Source organism: Scyliorhinus canicula, chromosome 11, assembly GCF_902713615.1.
Source record: "Scyliorhinus canicula chromosome 11, sScyCan1.1, whole genome shotgun sequence".
Lineage (NCBI taxonomy): Eukaryota > Metazoa > Chordata > Chondrichthyes > Carcharhiniformes > Scyliorhinidae > Scyliorhinus > Scyliorhinus canicula.
In genome coordinates, this window is record NC_052156.1 from 119935957 (window position 1) to 119948574 (window position 12618).

The window sequence follows — 12618 nt, forward strand, 5'->3', positions numbered from 1 at the left end:
AAGGATATATTTGCAATGGAGAGAGTGCAACAAAGGCTCAACAGATTGATCCCTGGGATGGTGGAATTGTCCTATAAGGAGAGATTGAGGAGAATAAGCCTGTATTCTCTGGCATTTAGTGGAATGAGAATTGATCTCATCAAAGCAGACAAAATTCTTACAGGGCTGCATAAGAGTTGCTTCCCTCGGCTGGGGATCTTGAACAAGGGGACACAGACTCAGCATAAGGGACAGGCCATTTTGGAGTGTAATAAGGAGAAATTTTTCACCCAAAAATTGGTGAATCTTTGGAATTCTTCACCCTTGAGAACTATAGCGGCTCAGTCATTGACTATACTCAAGACAGAGATTGACAGGTATCTAGACATCGAAGATACCAAGGAATGTGGGATAAGTGCAGGAAAATGCCATTGAGGTGGAAAATCTGTCATGATCTACTTGAATGGGGAGCAGGCTCGAGGGGTGGAGTGGCCTGCTACTGTTTTCTATGTTCCTGTGTTCCTAACCTGTTCCATGTTTACTTCCGGCTCTGTCAAATTCTGACATGACTTTCCAGCACTGTCATTGCTGACTATCACACCCACAGGGACACACATTGAGACTGCAATTTACTATTACAATCCTGGGCAAACTCACTCCCTATGCACAATATTCTGCTCCACTCCTCCCCAACTCCAAACTCTCTCACCCTCTAACACTGATGCCTTGCATATGTTCCACCCGCTAATCCTACCTTTGACCGCCATGACTTGAATTCCCTAGAGTTTTAGAATTATCTCCACCACCCCATATCACCTCCTTAAAACCCACATCTTTAAAGAAGCTTTTGGTTACCCTCCTGATATCTCATTCTTTACCTCAGTGTGAAGCTTCTTGGGACATTTCTCTCACTTATAGATGCTACATCAATGCAAGTTATTGTTGATTTGCAAACAGCTGCATGTAAATCCTTCTTCCATTTAAGCATTGGCAAGCCTACTTTAGGCTTTTGGGATTCTAAGATATGGCATTGGTATTCTATTATCCCTAAATTTACTATTATAGAATCATAAAATGTTTACAGTGCAGAAAGAGACCATTCAGTCCAAAGTGTCTGTGCTGGTCGTTTGCAACAGCAATGTACCTCATTGCACTCCCTGCCTTTTCCCCATAGCCCTGTATATGTTTCCGCTTTGGATAATGATCCAAGAATTGTTTGAAACCACAAATGAATCTGCCTCCACCACAATCTCATGCAGTGCCTGAGATTAATTATGGACTCACTCTGTTAAGAATATTTTCCTCATTTCACTATTGCTTCTTTTGCCAATCACTTTAAATTCGTAACCTCTGCTTTTCTTCCACCAATGGGAACAGTTTCTCTTGACCTACTGTGTCCAGGCCCTTTAACATTTTGACCACCTCAATCAAATCCTCTCTCAAACTTTACCGCCTGTGTCTCCAAACTTTTCTGATTCATTCACGGGATGTGGGTGTCACTGTCTGGGCCAACATTTATTGTCCAGCCGTAATTGCCATTAAGAAGGTGGCGGTGAGCTGTCTTCTTGAAGTGCTGCAATCTATGTGATGGAGGTGAACCCACAGTGATGTTAAGGAGGGAATGCCAGTGTTTTAACCCAGCAACAGTGAAGGAACGGCGATATATTCCCAAGTCAGGATGGTGAGTAACTTGGAGGAGAACCTCCAGGTGCTGCTCTTGTCCTTCAAGGTGGTAATGGTCGTGGGTTGGAAGATGCCGTCTGAGGAACTTGGTGAGATACTGCAGTGCACCTTGTAGATGATACACACTGCTGCTAATGTGTATCAATGGTGGAGGAAGTGAATGTTTGTGGATGGGGTGCCAATAAAGTGGTTGTTTTGTCCTGGATGGTGACAAGTTTCCTGAGAGTTGATTGGGGTTGCACTCATCCAGGCAAGAGGAGAGCATTCCATCAACTCCTAACTTGTGCCTTGTAGACAATGGACAGGCTTTGGGGAATTATAGGGGGAGTTACTTCTGCAGGATTCCTAACCTCTGACTTGATCTTGAGCCACAGTATTAATATGGCTAGTCTAGTTATGTTTCTGGTCAACGGTAACCCCCAGGATGTTGGTAGTGGGGATTCAGCGATGGTAATGCCATTGAATGTCAAGGGGCAATGGTTAGATTCTCTCTTCTTGGAGATGGTCATTGCCTGGCTCACGTGTGACACAAATGTCACTTGCCACTTGTCAGCCCAAACCTGTATACTGTCCAGGTATTGTTGCATTTGGACATGGAGTGCTTCAATAGCTGAGGAGTCAGGAATGGTAGTGGGCATTGTGCAGTCATCAGTGAACATCTCCACCTATGACCATATGATGGAAATAATGCCATTAATGAAGCAGCTGAAGATGCGTACAGGACATACCTGGGCAATTTCCCACATTGCTTGGCAGATGCCAGTTTTGTAGCTGTATTAGAACAGTTTAGCTAGGGGCACAGCAATTTCTGGAGCACAACTTCTCAGTACCATTGCCGGAATATTGTCAGGACTCATAGTGACTGAAGTTCCTCATCCCTGAGGCCAATCCACCTAACCTGAATGTCTTTAGACTCTGGGAGGAAACCAGAGCTCCCGGAGGAAACCCACGCAGAGAACGTGCAGACTCCGCACAGACTGTGACCCAGCAGGGAATCGAACCTGGAACCCCAGTGCTGTGAAGACACAGTGCTAACCATTATGCTACCATGCTGCCCTCAGTGTTATTGTAGGTTATTATTACCATCCAATCCTCAGTGTTATTATAGGTTATTTTTGGTAGCAGCCTCTGGAGGCTATCTGGAGATGCTGAACTGGAAAGTGAGTACAGGTTGTGTGTACAGCACAATGACTCATAAGATACCTTGAGGTCTGGTGTGGGTGCAGTGGTGGGGGATGATGCAGAGAAAGACTTTCTGCAAGGGTTCGCTCCATCTACAGCTGTAATTTTGAAAAATATTGGCAGAAATCCCAGAGAACGGTGGACTTACATCATTTAATCCAGGCTTTCCACCAATGTTAGCGCAAGAACCCTGTGAAATTTCTAACCCAGATATTTTTAGTAAAAAATAAGTATGCATTCAAACTTGGAAAACAAATTTAATAAGCTCAGGACAGGAGAGCAGTTCCACATCTATAATTAAAATATTGTACTCAAAGCAATGATATAAACTTTCTCTTTTCACAGCCTCTGAATACTGTCTCCAGGAGTCAGGACAGCAAGATATGGTCTACAGGACAAGTGGTGTTTAATTTATATTCTCTGTTGCTGAATCTGAAAGATCTGTGATGGTATGTGGGTGACGAGGCAAAGAATGTTGAATTTCCAAAGTACCTTTAATTGAGGTTGTAATTTAATGTGAAATGTTTATCACAATAAACTACGCCAAAGAAAATACGGCCTGAAATTGGCTGTTGTGCTTTCTTTAAGAATTGTCATTCTCTCAATAGGTGACTTTAGAGTTTAACCGGTGGTTATTAGGGAGACTGGGATTTCAGCGTCTGGTGGTGGCTAATTGTGATGTTGAGTAACACTGTTGTCATGCTTAGGTCATTTGTTATATATTAAACATGCAAAGTAGGGCAACACAAACTTTGCATGGCGCTCAAGTTGTGATTTCCCTGATGCCATTATTGCTTTGAAGCAGGAATCATGAAGTTCCACTTATTTGCAAAATGCTGAATGGAGTTGGATGGAGCTGCAGGAGCAATAGCTTATGTTATTTACATAATGCCGTTGATATACAAGAGTTCTCAATGGGGATAAATGGTGATCCTGGGGGAGAATTGATTGAATGTTAGATCATAAAGGTGGATTTTGAGAATACTTCTAAAAGATGACAGATGGAGATAAAGTGAGCTCCAGGGAGGAAGACAAAGTTGCCTGACAGCTCAACCTCCAAATGTAAAAGGGAAGTACAGTCATTATGAGCAATGATAATGAGATTCACTATCAATTTTGCTATATATGTCTTTAGATGCATTGATCTTGAATCAGCTCTTAGTCCGCAACTGTACACAAATTTTTTCTCATTCAGAAGAAATTTCTGTCATTTTCTGGCTAATCAAATGGGAAATTTCAATTGCACATTGATTTTTGTCAGTATGTATAGAGATTTCTTCCTCACCAATTCAGCTCCCAGGTGAGATAGTGTAGATGTGCCTTGTCACCTTCACCAATGTTCTGGTAGTGTTCTTTGGTGAATTAATAACAAAATACACCCATCTTTTGGTGCAACTGTGCCAAATGCTGTTTGTTGAATCGATCCATCCTGCCCAATCAGAATTTTGAGGTGAGAAAGAGCGTAAAACATTACAGGCCACCATGGCTACTGGTGCTTGAAATGCCACCTTCTGATCATGGTGAACTCCCAGCTTGCCACATGGAGTGTACCACAAAATTCTGTCACTGAACCCACCTCACATTATTGGACAAGATCTATTCGTTTGGGAACCGCCACAAACTTGGGCAACAGTCCAGATGGCAAAGAGCTCGGATCGTATTACTGGCTTCACAGTTAAGTGGATGAAGACACAGACAAAGGGATATAGGAGCTAACAGTGATAGCAGTTGTCGAGTGACGGCCAAATTCAATGTGGAAGTTCAGTGCGCACCTGTTAGGTTGTGGCATTGGACATGTCAGTGAACTGACTTTCCAGTGAAGGATATTTTAATTCACAATTCTTGTATATTTCAATTTCAATTCACACAGATTCAAAAACAGCTTCTTCCCCGCTGTTACCAGACTCCAAAACGACCCTCTTAAGAACTGACCTGATTAATACTACACTCCTGTATGCTTCACCCGATGCCAGAGTCTATGCATTTACATTGTGTACCTTGTGTTGCCCTATTATGTATTTTCTCTTCTTTTTATGTACTAAACGATCTGTTGAGCTGCTCTCAGAAAAATACTTTTCACTGTACCTCGGTACACGTGACAATAAACAAATCCAATCCAATGTGGGAGTCACGAGTAGAATGTCGTATGTAGACAGGTTGAATGAGGCAGCCAAGGTGCGTATCAGCTTCCTTGATGAATGCTTACAGGAAACTGGGAAGAAGGATTGAGAGAATGTGTAGCTGTCCATTGTTTGACACTTATGGAAATCAGTAGAACTGGTGAGGCTGTAACTTCCAACCGTAGCATGCATGGAGAAGTGTAATAAATGTTGTAGGAAATTTGGCCACAATAAATAGAGGCAGAAAATAGAGTCAGCTAATTACTTGTGTGAGCGTTTGGCTCTGGATCATCATGTTGCTTTGACATCAGCTGTGTCTCAATTGATAGCACCCTGACTCTGAGTCTCAGGACTTGAGCTGACACGCCAGTCTAATATTGAGGTGGTGCTGCATGGTTGGAGGTTCTACCTGACAGATGCTGATCTGTGTCTGCCCTCTCAGGTGGATGTAAAAGATCCCATGGCACTCTTTTGAAGCAAAAAGAGGGGTTCACCTGGGACAATATTTATCCCTGGACACACAGATACAAATGCAAAACACTGCAGATGCTGTAAATCTGAAATAAAAATTGCTAAAGGTACTCAGGAGGTCAAGCAGCATCTGTGGAGAGACAAACAGAGTTTGCGATTGGAGGATCGAGTCTCTACAGTGCAGGAGGTAATTCAGCCCATTGAGTTTGCAGTGACCCTCCGAAAGTGCACCCTATCTAGGTGCTCACCCCCTCCAAATAACTGACATAACTTTGAACACCAAGCAGCAATTTAGCATGGCCAATCCACCTGACCGGCACGTCTTCGGACTGCGGGGGGAAATTGGAGCACTCAAAGGAAACCCACGCAGAGACAGGGAGAAAGTGCAGACTCCACACAGACCAAGGCCAGAATCGAACCCGGCGCGGTGAGGCATCAGTGCTAACCACTGTGCCAATGTGCAGTTTCAAGTCAATAATTCGTCATTAGAAGTGGGAAAAGTAGGGCAGCACGGTGGCACAGTGATTAGCATTGCTGCCTCACGGCGCTGAGGTCCCAGGTTCAATCCCGGCTCTGGATCACTTTCTGTGTGGAGTTTGCACATGCTCCCCGTATTTGCATGGGTTTCGCCCCCACAACCCAAGGATGTGCCGCGTAGGTGGATTAGCCATGCTAAATTGCCCCCCAATTGGAAAAAATGAATTGGGTACATTAAGTTTATCGAAAAAAAGAAGTGGGAAAAGTTAGAAATGTAATAGGTTTGAGGCAAGTGAAAGGGAGGAGAGCGGGAAAAGGAATAAAAGGGAAATCAGTGATTGAATGGAAACATGGGGAGATCCGCTGTGGTCGCAGCTCACAATGTGGTCCCCTCTGCATCCGAGAGACCAAATGGAGATTGAATGACCACATTACAAAACCCCTTCATTCAGCCCGTAAGTGTGACCTTCTGGTCGTCTGCCATTTTAAATCTCCACCCTTCTGTCATGCTGATCTCGTCGTCCTCCGCCTGCTGCAGTGTTTCACTGAATCTCAATACAAACCTGAGGATTGGCACCTTATTTTTCAATTATTTCTCTCCCCACAGGTGCTGCCTGACCTGTGCATTTCCACTATTTTCTGTTTTTATTTCAAAATTAGATTATGTGCTCATTACATATTGATATTTGTGTGCCTTTGCTGTGCAAATTGACTGATATGTTTCCTACGTTACAATAGTAACTGCAGTAAAAACTACATGAGCTTATTCATGATGGACAGCGTTCTCAACCTTGCCCCTTGCCTGAGGTGTGGTGATCCTCAGGTTAAATCACCACCAGTCAGCTGTCGTCCTCAAAGGGGAAAGCAGCCAATGGTTATTTGGGGCTATGGCGACTTTACCTTTATCTAGTCACTACAAATCAAAGGTCCTCCCTTGGCTATAAAGCACTTTGAGGTGCCATGTAAATGTATGTCTGTCTGTCTGTTTGGCCCGATTGGTAGGATGGGGTTATGGCTTCAAGCTATGGTAGATTTGAGGATGTAATCTAGATTGACAGAGCAGTGAATTCTGAGAGCGTGTCAGAGATGCTATCCTTCAAATGATACCCTGCGGACATATGTGTCTCAATTAGCACTTTTCAAGGGATAACGGAGGTGTCCTTAAAATATTTGGATTTTCACCAACATCATGAAAAACAAATGACCTCATGAGTTGTGAGATTATTCTCTGTACAACACCTTTGCTGTTTTTGCTGACTTTGCCATCACTGCTGTTCAGACAGCAGTTCATTGGATGAAGTGTGTAAAGATATATCTGCAAGGTTAATTGGGTGCTTTATCATATAATGCTGCTCAAGTCCATTGTTGAAAAACTAGCAATAATAATTTCTTTGTTTTCTTTTTTGTTATTTCTTTTCCAGTTAAGGGCAATTTAGCGTGACCAATTCACCTATCCTGCACATCTTTGAGGTTGTGGGGGTGAGACCCACGCAGACACAGGGAGAACGTGCAAACTCCACATGGCCAGTGACCCGGGATCAAATCCGGGTCCTTGGCGCTGTGAGGCAGCAGTGCTAACCACTGTGCTACCATGCCGCCCAAGCATTAATAATTTCAAGGCAGGTATTATCAGTTAGGTGTGCATTTATGAAAAGCTATAATGTCTATTATTTTAAATTATGAATAGAAGCAATTTGTTTCTTTATGAAGTAAAATTCTTCGGATTTGTCTTTCAGAACTAGTTTTCCAGTTTCTGGCTCTTCTTCAAAGCTAACTATTCTTCTTTGGCACCTCAGTGACCAGAACTGAACGTTATATTGAAGATCTAATCTGATCTGTTTCAGCATGATGGCCTCACATTTAATCTTACCGATTAGCAATATAACTCAGTATTTTGTTTATTACTTGCTGCACTGCATTCGGGAGGCACAGTGGTTAGCACTGCTACCTCACAGTGCCAGGGACCTGGGCTCGATTCCAACTTCGGCTGACAGTCTGTGTGGAGTTTGCACTTTCTCCCCGTGTCTGTGTGGGGTTTCCTCCGGGTGCTCCGGTTTCCTCTCACAGTCCAAAGATGTGCAGTTGGGTGGGTTGGCCATGCTAAATTGTCCCTTAGTGTCCAAATGTTAGGTGGGAATACAGGGTAATGGGGATAGGGCGGAGGAGTGGGTCTTGGCAAGTTGCTCTTTCAGAGGGTTGGTGCAGACTTGCTGGGCCAAATGGCCTCCTTCTGAACTGTAGGGATTCTATGATGGTTAACTGTAAGCGTACAGAGTACTGACTAATCCAACATAATTCGCAAAGTAAATATACGTCATTTTTATTTCATTTTGTAAGCTTTCTCTGCATTGAATTTTACCTGCAATACTTTGCTGACTTTCAAATGTTACCATATCTGTGGGAAATTCTTTAGCTGCCCAATGAAGCAATCCCAGTTACTATTTAATGGTCCCGCCACACCAGATTTCTGGGGCGCGATTCTCCGATGCCGCGCCGCATCGGGAAAGCCGTCGTGAACTCGGCCAAGTTCCACGACGGCGCGAAACGGCCCCGACCTCGACCGATTTTGGCCCCAGAAATGGGCTAGGAGCGGGGCCGCGGGAAACACGGTGGGGGTGACGTCTGAAGCCCGCGACGCCCGACTGACGCCCGGATGACGCCGCTCCACGTCGTAAAAGTGCGCGAGGGACAACAACAAGGGAGGGGGTGAAAATGTCAGAGCCACGGAGGGCCGCCCCAAGGTTCCATGATACGGACCTCGAGACCCTCCTCGATGAGGTGGAGCAGCGCAGGGGCATCATCTGCCCAAGACGAGGGCATCGCCATCCTTCCAGCGTTGTGCGACGGGCCTGGCGTGAGGTGGGCACGGCAGTCAGTGCTGTGGGGCAGACCCCTCGGTCTGGGGAGCCGCAAGAAGCTCCACGACCTCACCAGGGCTGCCAGGGTAAGTGCCACGAGGGTGCCCCCGGGTCACAACCAGCCCCCCCCGCCATGTCTTCATCACCCACCTCCCCCCCGGGCACGAGGGGGAGGGGGAGGGCGGGGGGGGGGGGCGAGAGTGAGTGGAGGGTGGTTAACAAAGTTGTCACAGATCCACATGAGCACTGCAACCCCCTGGAGAGATGCCATGGTCATGGTGTAGCTGCAACTTGCCCCCCAACCTATGCCAATATCTGAATGCCCTGAAGATACCCGCCTAATTGTGATGCTCTATCTATGCCCCCCCCCCCCCCCCCTTCCCCAACAGGACAAGGCTGCTCACAACAGCCGGGAGCGCAACAGAACTGGAGGGGGTTCACCCATTATGCACCCCCTGACAGTGTTCGAGCAGAGGGCACTGGATCTTGCTGGGGGATCTGCCACCCGGGAGGTCGCGCAATGCGAGGTTGGAGGTGCAGAACCAAGTGAGACAACCCTGCATGACAACCACCCCCAGCCCATCCTCTGTCCCCTCACACTCTGCCCACTGGACCCCCATCCTCTGTCCCCTCACACTCTGCCCACTGGACCCCCCATCCTCTGTCCCCTCACACTCTGCCCACTGGACCCCCCATCCTCTGTCCCCTCATATTCTGCCCACTGGACCCCCATCCTCTGTCCCCTCACACTCTGCCCACTGGACCCCCCATCCTTTGTCCCCTCACACTCTACCCACTGGACCTTCCATCCTCTGTCCCCTCACACGGTGCTCACTGGACCCCCCATCCTCTGTCCCCTCACACTCTGCCCACTGGACCATCCTCCGCCCGGCCAAGCGTGTCTAACTAACCCAGTATTATTATGTTCCCTAGGGCATGCTGACGAACGTCCAGGGTCGTCTGGTGCCACACACAGGTGACCATCCGTGATGACCACCGCACCCAGGGCCGCACGGTAGAGGGTGGCAGGAGGTCAGCCAGGAGTGCCATTCTCCAAATCCGGAACTCTCGAGCAGGACGCACAGAGGACAGCGACGCAGTCAACGGACAACCTGACCCAGAACCAGACATGGTCCGCGTGCGCCCTGCGCTGGGATATGACTGGGACCAGGACACTCCTGATTATTTGACAGATGAGGCCCAAGAGCTTGCGGCACTGCTGTCTCCCACACCATCCACCATCCCAGAGACACTCACCTCGGTTGGGCAATTAAGTGATGAGGCTCCTGGGTCACGGTCTGGTGTGCACCACACAGCTGAGCCGGGACAGCAGGTGGAGGTCGGAGCAGCCGAGGGGCTGGACGGTCGGAGGGCAGGCCAGGACCAGCACCCAGCTGGCGGCCAGACGTTTCCCGGGTTCCTGGATTTACTCGACCCACCTGGACAGCTGATGCATTTTGAAACCCAGGGACACAATGACGGGATGAGATCCGTCTTCCAGCAGCTGCAGACACAGTTAGAGGAGTCAAACCGCGTCCAGGGAATGGGACAGTTCAGCGCCGACGTTTCAGCACCGACGTTTCAGCGCCGCCGTTTCAGCGCCAGGACGTTTCAGCGCCAAATATTTCAGCGCCACGACGTTTCAGCGCTCATTCATTCAGAAATCATTCTTGAGTATGGTCACAGGTATGACACAGGTATACCAGCTTTTACACTTAGTTATTTGGTCGTTTCATCGTTCTAACTGTCTTTAGATTTTGTTGGAGTTTTATTATGATTACTGTTTAGATAAAGTTAGAGTTTTGTTAACAAGTTTTTATACTTACTTAGTTATTTGGTAAATTTCTTTTCGTAAATTTGGTAAATAATGGCTGAATCAGTGAAAAGCAAGCGAGGCAGAGAGAAGTTCTGTCATGAAGGTTTTATATATCGTTTTGACAAAGAAAGCAAGAAACAAGTTAAGTTTTGGCGATGCCATGAGGATGGTAGGTGCAAGGCCCGCATTCACACGTTAGAAAGAGAGGTGATCGAAAAGATCAACGAACATACTCATCCCCCATCTGCAGTTGCTATCGAAGTGGAAAAGGTCATAACTGATGCGAGAGACCGGGCTGAAAAGACTTGTGAGCCTCCAAGTACGATTATCAACAAGTGCATTGAAAAAATGTCCGTGGCAGGTATGGCACAGTTACCAAACAGGCAGGCAATGCGAAAAATTATTCGTAGAAAACGAGACGAAGTTAATCAGGTCCCCGATAATCCAAGATCGATTCAAGAGCTTCAGTTCCCTCATGAATACATGATGTATAAACCCACCCCAGAAACCGAGGAAAATTTCTGTTTAAAGGATAGTGGTACGAACAACGAACGGATTATTATATTTGGGAGAGAGAGTTGGTTAGAACACATGGCAACTTCCACGACTTGGTATGCTGACGGAACATTTGCGGTAGCACCACACCTATTTTATCAAGTTTATATCATCATGGTTAGGAAAAATAACGGAGTTCACCCTGTATTGTACGCGCTTTTACAAAACAAACAGTATATGATGTTATTTGCGATGGTAAAAGAGATGATTACAAATGCAGGACCTGCCATTATCAATTGTGATTTTGAACGCGCTGCTTTTACTGCCATGAAAGACTCCTTCCCCAATATAGAAGTAAGAGGCTACCTTTTTCATCTGTCTCAAAATATACTGAGGCAGATAACTGGTTTTGGTCTCATGCGTTTATATAAGAGCAATCCCGATTTTGCATTACATTCGAAAATGATAACTGCCCTATGTTTTGTGCCAGTTGACAACCTTGACAGTCACGTGGATTCTTTAGCAGGTAATTTACCGGAGGAGTTAATTCCGGTTTTAAACTATTTCGAAGACAATTATATCGGCCGTCCTAATCGCCGAGGAGCAGGCAGACAAAGTCCTTTATTTCCTACCGAGATGTGCGAACCTTCGGACCCTGGTCGATACCGTTGCAGGCCTCCAGGACTGGCAGCGCCAGGTGTCGATGGGGCGACGGGGCACCGCCCCGCTCGCACCTCCGTCCTACAGTGATGCCCGGGGGCCACTGGGCTCCCCGAGGGAGGTGGTTCTGGGGCCCGTCCCATTAACTCCATCACGGGACGTCCCTGAACGCTCGGCCTCCCCCCGTCCCATCCCTGGTGCATCGGGTGGGCAGCGGGCAGAGCAGGGTGGCACCACGTCATCCGAAACGCCTGCGGAGCAGCCTGGCCCATCAAGGTCGGGTCGCCCCAGGAAACGAGAGCCGACGGGGAGACATGTCGCAGGGCGTGATTCTCAGCAGTCAGCCTCCACTCCTGCTGTACCATCTGGGGATTCACTTAGACGTAGTGGTAGGGCCCGTAAGGCAATGAAGAGGGACACAGAGTAAGTTGGCACGGGTGAAGGGCACAGTTTAGTTGTAGGGGCTCGGGCATCTGTACTTAATATTTACCATTAAACTCACTGTTGCACCTAACTTGTAAGACTGTGTAATTTTTTCCGTTGCCACGGGGATCGTGATGGTGACCGAGTGTCGCTGGGGTTGACGAGCAGTGAAACTTCGGTGCCGGGTGTGCAGTCCCCCCCCCCCCCCCCCCTCCCACAGCTACCCCACGCGGGCACGTGATAGAGTGTCCCTGACGAACTCAGTGACCACCGAGATGGATGGTTCAGCTATTGCCATGAGTCAGACTTTGTCTAACGATTCTGTGCTCTCAGCTCATCGCAGAGCGGCCTGTCATCATTCAACATGGCACTGATCACACCCGCTGACACAGCCATCAATGTCGTGCCATACCGTTTTGCCGCAGTGGTAAGGGTGATCTCGAAGTGCAGCAGT